The 10,700-nt window shown below is 46.4% G+C and overlaps 1 non-coding gene across 1 annotated transcript; it reads right to left on the bottom strand.

Moving 5' to 3' along the window:
- Positions 1-2,487: 2,487 nt before the first annotated feature.
- On the bottom strand, positions 2,488-2,618 carry LOC115598897. The gene has a single exon (XR_003988005.1).
- Positions 2,619-10,700: the final 8,082 nt, after the last annotated feature.

The raw sequence follows: 10,700 nt of genomic DNA, 5'->3' as shown, positions 1-10,700 counted from the left end.
AGCTGAAGTACTCTGGCTCAGCACTTGGCTAAAAAGTTCTTGTTTAGGCTCCATTTCCAGACATCAGACAGGCACTTGTTTAGCTTTAACAACCTTATTCGAGAACACCAAAACTACCTGAATTCAATCAAGACACATTAAGAGAAACTTTTCCACAGATTTATTGCACATTCAGGACAATAATCATTGGTTCATGTTTCCATTCTAGGGCACAGTCAGGAACAGGCAGCAGTCTCTACAGTACACAGAGTCCCAACAAATAAACAGACCCTGGCAAAGAGATTTGACATAGAACGGGGTCCCAAAAGGTTGTTCTTCCACAAAGAGCTTCAGTCTACCCAAAACAGGCTTTGCAGAAACCTTAAAACCAGTAGCTATGTCAATTAAGGCAGTAATTAGAACCACTGTCTTTTCAAAATCCATTTGTTTTGCAAGCCTCAAAAGACAATGGGCTCAGTGACACTGAGCTATGCAAGTACAGGGTCCCTTCTACCAGGAACTGAGATTTCCACAGCAGAAGGGGTTGTTATGGACACTTTGTCAGATCTCCTACAAGCCAGGCCAGAGACTTTCAGTCACTGTGTCTTGCAGTGAGAGCAGCAACTTCTGTCTACCAGAAAGAGGTGACTCAACCAACAACCAGTGCAAGGGCAGGAGGTGGCCAGGTGAGCCCTGCTGACATTGACAAGGCCATACCAGAGAAAAGCAGCTGAAGTGTACAGCCAGGGAATGAAGTGATTATATAGTACCACCCAAGTTGTTTTAACATATTGGTTTTTTCCTTTTCTCTTCACCTAAAAGTTATATGCCTTGATGCACAGTCCAAATTCCACCCCTCAGAACACCATTTGATTTCTATTTGCCAAAAATCAAGAACCACACTCTTCAGGTATATACCTGGAAGAGTAAAATAAGTATTAGAGCAGAGGTATGAGGATGTCTGAAGCTCCCAACAAAGCCCTGAATGCAGAAAGACTGCTGGTGAACCCACTGATTCTGTAGTGAACAGCCCCCACCACTCCCCACCAACAGCTGTCACCTTAAGTGTTTAAACCATACCCATATCCTGGTGCTGGGTTTAATTCTTCAACTCAGATGACACAGGAAGTCAATTCAAAATATTTTTCAACTGGTGAAATGCCCTGGAAGTCCCTGAGGCTTCACAACCCTCCTCACAGGACTGCTGCAAGAACAAAGTGCTCTGACATCCCTGCAGTGGGACTCTATGGGTACCAAACAGCTCCACCATGATACTGCCACAGTTTGATGAATCTGTTGGAAAACACTGGCCTGATGGCTGAGTAGGGAGCAGCATCCTCAGCAGTATGACTCAGTGGTCATCGTGAAGCAGGGCACAGGACAGCTAAGGCAGAAATATCTGAAAACACATATGCAATGATTGGCTACAACAGAACAATATGGGAAATGAGTTTGTATGTTTAATAAAAGCTTCAGCTACAACCCAAGCATTCCCTCCCTTAGGAACCCCAACCCTGTCACTTAAATATTTATAAAGCAAAGAAAAAGGCATGAACAACTTGAACTTTTTAACACCATCTGTCACTGTAAATTACCTTTATATAAATGCTTGACACATAAGCCACCACCTCCACTACAGGTCTACTGATCAAACCAGTACAGCATGCAAACTGGAAGTTCACACCAAACTTGTCTTTGTCTGTCTACAGAACATCTGGCTCACTGCTGAACAAGATCATGTGAAAGGACAGTTAAAAATTAGTTTTCCTTGTCTCTGACAGTGAGTTACCTACTGCAAGATGAATTTTTCATGGTAGCTGTTGGAATTCTTCTTCCTGTTCTTTTTCACTACATGCATTTGCTGGCACACAACAAAATTCACCATCTGTGAAAGACAAGAGCACATGTCTAAAGTTCTGGTATTGGACACCTGAACCTCACAAGCTGCCCCTGATTTGCAGCAGTGATCTCAGCATCCCTGCACAGCTTGCAGCAGCAGGAACTGCAAAAGGATGGGATACCCCCAAAGATACCCCACCCAGCAGTTAACTGGGGACTTTGCTAGTGCTGCCCAAAGGCCCTTGATCTTGGAGGAAATTATGCTCAAACCCCTTTAGGGTGGGCAAAAAAAGATCACTTTCCCCAATTCCCTTCTGTTCCCTCTAGATTTAAAGTATCAGTACTCGTTGTTGCCACTGGAGGGCATCACACGAAGCCCTTTCATAAATCTGTGCCGGTTATCAGTCAGGTTTACACCAAAAACCTATGACTAAACTGGTTACCATAATCCTTCATCACGTTCAGCATCCCTCCTCAATCCTGGAGCTGGGAAGAAAGGGAACCCCAGGCCTGTGAGAAGAAACACACAGGTGAGACAATGTCAAAAGCACAACCACATGTAATACCACAGCCCCTGAAATACAGTTTAGTGTGTTCAAATCAAACCAAACACACCATTTTCTATAGACATCTGACTTTTAACTTGCTCCCTCCTAATTGCCATTAAAACCTTGTAGGCAGATGAAGTAGGCCCTGACTTTCCCTCACAGGCAGGCCTTGTTCTTCCACCATTTAATTTAGGAGGATAGTATCAGTGGAGTCAGTATGATGTTACTGGTTCCACTTTCTTAGTCCTCCAGATATATGAAACTCCTAAGAAGTCCCCTGAACTGATCAAGCTCCCCTGCAGTGCCTAAACGCCTGGAAGCTAAATCGCAGCATCTCACTAGCCTCAAACTCTGCTAAATCTTTTTATCTGCCCACTTCTCTAGTTCAACAGCAAAACTATTACTCATCAGGGACCGTGCAAAGGTGAGGCTCTGCTTTTGTGCTGTTCCCATTACTCATTTCGATCAGGAACTGACACCAATCGCCTCCCCTGACTCCTTGCACAGTCCTGGGCCAGGCCACAGCACAACACCGACTTTCTGGGGAATTTGCTCTCCATCTCAGTTTTGCCGATGCGCTCGATCGCCACTATCTATCGAGACTCAGCTGGCCTGGCCCCAGATTACTTAAATCTTTTCCAAGCAGATTTATATTTTAATCTGTTTTGTTCTGATCCAAGCAAGACGGAGGCCACGAACACGTGAAATGGCGGGTAGGGGCTGCACTTAGTGTCAAAACGGCCCTTACCCCATCGCCGGAAAGGAATTAAGAGTGTTTGGGTTTTTTTTTTTCTGCAGAAGCAAAGCTGTGGCGTAAACACAGCCCAGAAAGGCTGCAAGAGACAGGAGCGGGGTCTCAAACTGTTCGATAAAACCAAAGCCAGCGGCAGCCCCAGGGCCCCGAGGCAGGACCGGGCAGCGCTCACCTGCGGCCCCGGGGAGGCGGAGGCGCCGGGGATTTCCAGGCGGGATGCAGATCGCAGCGGCAGATCCTGCAAGGAGATCCCCGAGTTATAAAGGCAGCGGCAGGCAAGGAGAGCCGCGCTTACCGACCGGTTCCTGCTCTGGGAGCGGGAAGGCCGAGGCCTCGCAGGGCTCCGACCGTACTGGGAACCCGGTTCGCCGCGGCTCCATGGGGCAGGAGGGCGAAACCCCCCATCCCTCACCGTGCGTCCAAAACCCTCTCCCGCCTCACCTCGTGCCGCCGCCATTTTCCGCGGGCGGAGGCTCCGCGTGGTACCAAGTGGAGCCAGGCCCAGCCGGACCGAACCCGAGCCCCCGCCCCGCGCCGCCGGAAAGGCCGCCCAGAGCCGCTTCCTGCCCGGGTGCAGCGTGGGGCGGGCAGGGACTGGCGCTTTCTTTGCTTGTATAAACGTGGCCTGAGAGCCGGGTGGGCCCTGCCGTGGCACTTCCCTTCCGTGCCGCGGCCCAGGATCTGCGGAGAGCGCAGCCTCGGGTGGGGGGAACACAACTCATGTTCTGTCGCGGGTGGGAGCCGCGTTCCGGCGCGGTCACCGCCAGCCGCTGGTCCCGCGTGGCACCGGGCAGCGCGGTGGCCGCCACCCTCCTGGGGGCCGTGGCGGCTGCGGGTTTGGGACGGCACAGAACGCCCGAACCGAGCCGAGCTGACCCTGCGGCCTCAGCGCTTTTTCCCGAGAAGCGATCGAGCAGTTCACTACCTGACCGCAGCGTTGTCTCTGTCCAGCTCTTGGGAAGCCTCTCGCAGCCCTCTCTGTAACGCCACCATCTTGTGCATATCTTGTCCCTCTCTTTCATTCCGATAACAAGTGCTTAATCCTGCAGATTTAAGCATGTGAATAACATCGGGCGATTTCTTTTCCCCCTGAGCCCTGCTCCGGGCACAGCTCTGGCAGAGCTGCAGGAGAGCCACCGGGTTTCCATCCATCCCAAGGGGAAACCTGGCAGAGACCCCAGCCCCAGAGTCTGCCCCCATGGACACCCAACCTCCCAGGCTGGTAGCATGTAGAGTCCCTCTATTTGGAGGCATTCCCTTGCCAGTTGGATATACTGAAGTTGTCTCGTCATCTCTGAACGATTTTTTGGATATTCCATCTGCAGCATTGGGAAGAACATGGTTAGGAAATGCCTGGGGCCACCCCAGCACCTCCTGCCCTGTGTTCCCATGCTGGCCTGAGAGGTGCAGCCAGGCTGCTGGAGTAAATCTATGTATTGTGCCCATGCAGTGAGAGCTGGGTATATTTCAGAGCATGTATAATAAAACACTTGATGAACACTGAATAGCTTTGTCACTTATAATCTAAGTTTGTAAAGCTTTCTTTTAGCAAGAGTCAGTAACAGCCCTGCTCGCCTTTACTCCTTTGGTGGGGCTTTTCCCTGCTCACATCATGTCTCCTGTGCTGGCTTACTAGCCTGACCCAAAGCCTTATGCATGTTTGTCCTTTTCAGGTGCAGTGCATGGTTACTAGGGCTCAGCTTTTCACAAAACTGCAGGTCCCTTTCTCCTTTGGCCATGCTGTACTCCCAGGTTTCACTACACTCCTCCTTCCTCAGGGCCTTCCAGGTCAGCCAAAGGCAGAAAAAAGAGTCATGGGAGGGAGTACGTGGTTGGTAAGGCTCCATGCAGAGGCAGCTGTCACAGGGACAGGCTGCTGGGCTTCATTAATAACTTTTTATTTTGCACAAGGCAAAGAAATAGCAATAAAGAGCAGGAGCCATAAGCCACTTCTGCAGTCTCTGTATTCCAGAGGTAACAAAGATTTGCTTGGCCTTAGCAAAAGAAAATAAAATTGCTCATCAGACTCCCCTTCCAAGCAAAGTAAACACTTTGCCTGCTGCCCTTGAAATGGGTTATCAAAGAGCAATATCTCATCAAAGCCTCTTTCAAACCTGGGCTAGCTCCTGTTTCTGCTATTATTAACTGGAGGCAATTTGGCAAGAGGATGTAGGGGGCTTTGATTCCTCCAATATGAAAGCTTTAAAGAGGAGGAAGTCATACTATCAACCTGTGATGCCATGGCAGACAGATACAAGCCTAGCAGTCATTTTTACTTGCAGAACCTCACCATGACTTCAGTGGTCTGACTTTAGGGTAGCTCAAGCCTGATCTATGAACTGCAGTTTTCCCTATTGGGTCCCACAGAGCATGACCTTTCCTCCTCTCCAGCACCCCATAAGGCTGGGGGAAGGTCACATTGCTTCCCATAGATGGAAGCATGTGGTCTGCAGTGATAATTTATTAAGCCCAAAATTTCTGAGCATGCCAGAAATTAGAAATTGACATATTTTCTTTTGCTTACATGGAAGAACAACTATTGGATTTTTAGGCTGTGAGGTGCCTCCTGGTAAGCAGTGCTTCCCCGTGTGTTGCCACAGGGAACATGGCATGGGGTCAGCTCTGCTGAGTCTGTGAAGAGCAGGCCTGGGCAGGGCTCTCTGTGCTTATAGCTCTAGTATTCAACTGAAGAAAAACTAAGCTCAGGGACCATCTCATCAGAAATAAGATCACTACTGGTGGGTAATGTTTGTCTGTGGGATGCTACGTGGGGTGGGATGCTATGTTGGGAGAAAACCCAATTTCAGATCACCTTCTAAAATACTATTGCTTCTTGTTGCAACAAAAGCAACACAGATACCACTTTGATAATGCACACTGAGCCAGACTTAAGCATATCACTGATACTTATGTAGCAAATATGGTTAGGTATGGCTCTGATGTGGTTCAAAGAACACTTGTTTATTTAAAACAAAGCTGCTTTTGTTGATGTTGTTGCTTTGTTCTGTTCCTGACATGATAGAGCAGCTTAAACTTTCTGACCTTGGCTTGTCAGAGATTTTTCCTAACAGGGAACAGCGTATTTGCACCAAGTCTGCCAGCACAGATTTTCAGGGCTGGGAGAGGCTGATCACTTTTAGGGCTTGGTTGTATGATAAGGAGAATTTCATTCTGCTTTCACAACGTCCTGAAAATTGTCTATTCCAGCAGTTGGAGTCTTTGTCCCTAATTATCCCCCAAAGCTGTGCTTGCTGTTATGTGTGCCGTTCCCAGCCCAGTCTCAGTGGGGTGGTCAGGCTTCTTGCCTGTTTCTTAGCACTTAGATTCATGTTCTCTCATTGCAGTCATTCTTACTTACCATAAGCACTGTCTGAAATAGCTGTCACCACCCACTGCTGGGGACAGGCACTGGGACTCCATGTGCACAGGCTGACACTGCACTCCTGGGAGTTCTTTCTGAGGTCAGGACAAAGCAGTGAGGGAGGAAACATTTCTGGCTTCCAAGGAGCTCTGAACAGCATCTCTGTAAAATGGCAGTGGCAAACTGTTACAAAAGCACCTGATTTCTATATTTTTCTCCCTAATTGCTTTGTAAGTCAGCATGGTTCAACCCAGAGCCCTGAAGAGCACCCTAGCAGATCCCAGATCTAGGCCTCAGTTTCCCATGGGATAGGCACCAAGTCACTGTGCTTTTCTTCAACTTCTTTTACCCACCTGTGAAAGGACTCTATGGGTCCTTTTATAAATCATTTAGGGATCTGTACAGGAAAAATATTTTCTGTGAAGGAAAATATTACAAGCAAAGTAATGTGTTATTTTTCTTAGGCAAAAAGGGACAGGTCTTGCTGGAGGTGCAAAGCAATATTCCTCACACATCCCACACTGCAAATACTGTAGGATTCTCATCAAACATATTCCATTTCATCTTTAGGCTGAAGACAAAGCTCTGCCTCCTCCCCAGGAGCTCGGGAGCTGCAGGATCAGTAGGATTACATCATTTCCTCAGTTATAAAATGTGCTGCACATGAAACTTGGCACTCGGCGTGCTCAGGTTGAGCTGAGAGCTAATGTAATGAACTCAAGGGAAGGATTTACATCAAATACCACTTTGGAATATTAAAGACAGACAGGACCAACTTCTCACTTGAATAATTACACACTGGCTAATTCCTCCTTTCATTTCAAAACCAGGCAATCACCTTTTTCCCTTCCTCTCTAAAACTATGTCCGTTGCTGTGCTATTTCACTACCTCAAGAGAAATGTATGTGATTAAAGGATGAAGTGATGTTAATTACTATGGGCTGAACTAGGATTAGTTTCAGCTCTAGCAATGACTCGTGTCACTCGAGGGGGGGAGCAAGAAAACCAAGAAAAGGGAGATTCAAATTTCAACAAGTACCCACAGCTGCTTCTATTTGCTGACATAACCTCAAAGGCAGAAGTGCCTGTGAACACTCAGACTTCCATTTGCATGTAGGAGTACAATACGAAGACATTGCATACATCATCCCCCTGCATGCAGTGGTAATGCAGAGCTCATAAGATGTTTACTATGGTTGTATTCTTTTGTCTGAGGATACCAGTGTAAGGCTTTCAGCCATTATAGGGTATTTTTCCAGGCTCACTTTGACTCAGAAAAAGATTTTCTTGTGAAAAGTTGTTGTAAGAAGCAGGATGTTAAAGCTGTATGTCTGAGGGAGATATGAAGCCAGCAGAAGTTAAGAGAATGGGATCAGAAGAAAAACAGAATCTGAGGGAAAAAGTGGAACAATAAGAATACTGTTTCCTGGCCTGAGAAAGACTTACTGGTAAATGGGCAGGGCTTGAAGGTCCAGAACTTCAAAGATCTTTAGAATCCTCAGACCCATTTTATAGTGGCTCTGGGTCCTCTGGCTTTTTCTAATTCAGTTAACTGCCTTGCTTGTTAAAAAGGATGCTAACACAGCTTGACAGGGTTTGCAAAGCTAATTTTACTGAGGTCTGAGTCGGAAGTGTGGGAGGAGATTTTAAAAGATGTTAAAGAAGGGAAAAAAAGGAAGACATGAGACACTGCCCTAGTAGCATTCAAAGCAGGTCCCAAGAGAAAGCATTCAGTGGAGTTACAACAGAGAAATCCTTTGCCCACGGAGCCACAGCTTCAGCAGAATAAAACAACTGAAGCACCTGGACATCCCCTTTGTTCTGAACCAGCAGTACAGGCTGCACAGGGACATGGCCATAATTTAAAAGCTCATTTTCTGCATCCAAACAGCATGTCAGGATGAAATGCAATCCATCCTGCTATCATTTAATGAGCACCCCTGGGACCACTGTACCTTGGAGGCATGACATCACACATCAGCAGAGAGATTATTTGTTCTGGAGCTTGCAAATAGCTCTGAGACTTCATCTCAAATTGCCCCTCACAGAGTCATGACGCAAACTCTTCTGGTCTCACAGAAGGGCACAACTGAGTACAGTTCTCCTGTGCTGTTTCTGAGCATCTTGCAAGGGTTTAGTAGATATTTAATTTTATTATCCTTTCTCCTCTTTTATATAAGAATGGCTTTGTCATTGCTTCAATTCCTTCCTGTTCATGACACATTTTCTTAAGTGTCATATCAATGATGTCTCTGCTGAGACAAGCAGAGACATCTGCAGTAAAAGGCACTGCAACAAATAACAAGGCATTCATTCAATTTCAGATGATTTTTAATTTATATAAAGCCACTGAGAAAATCGTAGTATGAAAACTATCTTCAGACCTGTGAGAAAGTAGTTTTGTACAATCCCTGCCTGGTTTCTCCTTTTGTAAGAATAGTGTGATTATTACCCAGAATTTTATACCTGTCCCTTGAAGGGACCAAGATATTAACCCAACATTTTTTTACCAGATCATAAAAGTTCATATTCCTCTGGAAGCAGCTAAAGTGATATCCAGGTTTAGCAGCTGTATTACCTGATTGAAAATATGCAGCATGGAAAATACAACAAATCATTCTGAACAGGTCATTTAGTACTGAATTGCTGAACCTCATTCAGTTTTAAAACTCAAAGCCTTAAGGTGAAAACCATGGAGATGCATAAAAGATATCTCCTTCATCCTGCCTATGTTGGAATTTACTCTTGTATTAGCATTAAAGGAAGAATAAACAGTAAGTGTAAACACTGTGCAAGACTGCCAGCCTCCCTGAATTGGGGAATCATTGTAGTTATATTCTTACAGTTTTTCCAGTGTTCACCCTTGAGTAACCATCAGTAAAGCCCTGGTTTCTGTCCCAGCCAGAGCTGCATCACTGACAGTTCAAAAAGCATGGGAAGAGATGATAAACTGCAGAGGGTTCAGAGGACAGGGCACGTGATGTTGCTATGTAACCTTTGAGAAGAAAGGAAGGGGATCTGGAATGACTGAAGCATTTGCAATAGGACCCAAAGATCTGGATACTGGAGCTATGAGGATCACATCACAGCTACTCCTGCTCGACAGCAAGATCCTTCCTGCTGCATGGGCAGTGCCCTGGAACTGGTCCTGCTGTACCCACACAGCCTCACACTGCACAGAAGGCTGAAGTGGTGTAGCTTGGAGAGAGAGGCTCAGTGGGAAGAGATCTCAGGTGAGGATCAGGCATGGCAGCTCCAGAACTTAATTATAATCTGACCCTGGCAACAGCACAATTTAGATATAAAGAGGAACAAACAGAGCTGCATGCAGTGGCTGCAAATCAGTCTTTTATGTTAAGTGAAATTATTGTACACCAATATGGACATAAATCTGGCTGATACAGGGGGCTGATCATCAGAGCTCTACACTTCAAGTAATAGCATTACAGATGCAGGGATAATAATTTCAGGGAATTAATCACATCTTTTCAAAGATGATGCATCAGGCATTTTTTACAGCAGATTAACTGCTTTTATCATTCATTAATACAACCCAGAATACTAACTATACTCATGAAGAAATACTTTTACCCTCTTCCTGCCGACACTCACTGGACCTGGATGTTGTTACTTTTTCTCTCCTACTCTTTTTTGCAGAAGATAAGTGGAGGAGATACTGATGGTGTGATGCAGCTTCCCTCTGATGGAGCCAGAGCAGCTTTTCCTTGAACAAGGCACAGGAGCCTGTATGCAAAGAAGGGATTAACGCCAGGTGGCAAATTACAGCCGATTACAATAGTGCATCTATGCAGAAACACAATGTAGCATTTGCCAGGAAAACATGGGATCTGGCAGCCAACTCTCTCTCTCCTTGCATCCTCCTCTTGAGAAAAGGATATTTTTTTCAGCCTTTGGTGTAAATATATCTGTTCCTTCAGTATCACCTGTTGAACCCCTGGAAGATCAACAAGGACCCCAGCCGTGCCCTCTGTCCTGATGTTAGCACTGAGGCAGTGCCATGGTCCAGGTGCTCCTGGGCAGGACCTGAGCCCCACTGGGTCAGGCAATATACACCCTTCAAAGAACTAAAGGAAACTATGGAGGCAAAGTCCCTGCCCTGAGAGCATGCAGCCCAGATGCTATGTAGAAAGGGAAAGCACAGAAGGACAGCACTGGTAAGAGGCATTGCACAAACACACCCAGTAGTGAGCTACAAATG

Source organism: Calypte anna, chromosome 10 (assembly GCF_003957555.1).
Source record: "Calypte anna isolate BGI_N300 chromosome 10, bCalAnn1_v1.p, whole genome shotgun sequence".
NCBI lineage: Eukaryota > Metazoa > Chordata > Aves > Apodiformes > Trochilidae > Calypte > Calypte anna.
The sequence above is the reverse complement of the archived record's forward strand: the minus strand, read 5'-3'. Positions and strand labels throughout refer to the sequence as shown.